Source organism: Diaphorina citri, unplaced genomic scaffold (assembly GCF_000475195.1).
Source record: "Diaphorina citri unplaced genomic scaffold, Diaci psyllid genome assembly version 1.1 scaffold34, whole genome shotgun sequence".
In the NCBI taxonomy this organism is placed as follows: Eukaryota; Metazoa; Arthropoda; class Insecta; order Hemiptera; family Psyllidae; genus Diaphorina; species Diaphorina citri.
The window spans coordinates 485,396-486,364 of NW_007377471.1; positions in this window are offsets into that span (position 1 = coordinate 485,396).

Consider the following 969-nt stretch of genomic DNA (forward strand, 5'->3'; position numbering starts at 1 on the left):
ACAATGACAACCGCGGAGACCATCAACCTTCGCACCAGGGTGTCCACAACGGCGCCTAGAACCTCCTGCTATTTTAGATACACTTGAAACTTTTGAGGTTAGAATAATATCAAAAATGTTTGCCTATGGTCGATGGTCAGTTCCTACTAGGCCAGGGTTGTCCAACCCGCGGCCCGCGAGCTCATTTCTGTGGCCCGTAAAAGCCCGCGAAGGACCGTGTAGAAGGCCCCACCTGTGAGTTGAATTTTCAACTTTGCGGCCCGCCAACTCTCTTCCTTGGTCTCTTGTGGCCCTCGGGTGTGCAAAGGTTGGACAACCCTGTACTAGGCTATGGTCAATGGTCGGTTCTCAGTTGTGGAAGTACACTAAATGATCCCTCTACATCTACACAGTGAAGTCATTCAAAGTTCTACCTGATGTTTTTTAAGCAAGGCGGAGGGGCCTATTCCGGATAGCTGCAATAGTTTGGGTGACTCGATAGCTCCGGCTGCTAGAATTACTTCACGCCGAACTCTTACGATCTCTCCCGACTCCAGACGAACACCTTCGGCTTTGTACGAATCGTCAATCACTATCTGAAATAGAGACGTTTTTTGGAGAGTTGACCGAGAACAGTGCTTCTCAAACTGTGTGCTGCGAGGTCAGCTTAGCTGTGCCACGGAAAGATTGGAGTCTTGTAAATAGTGTCGCGGTGGCGACAAATTTGAGAAGCACTGGCCTACAGTATTATAATTTTGTACACAGTTTCTTTGTCCAGGGGAACTGCAACCCCCAGTCTTTTACCTTTTCAAAGAGAACAAAGTCAGCCTGGTAAGCTTGGATGGTAGCGCGTCTGCCTTGTAAGCGCTAGGCTGCGGGTTCGATTCCCGCCCTGTCAGTTTTCGGAACTGCTGGCTTTCTCAAGACTGGTTAAAACTCACCTGAGTGACCACCGTATTCAGCAACACATGCAAGGACCTTCGGTTGAGG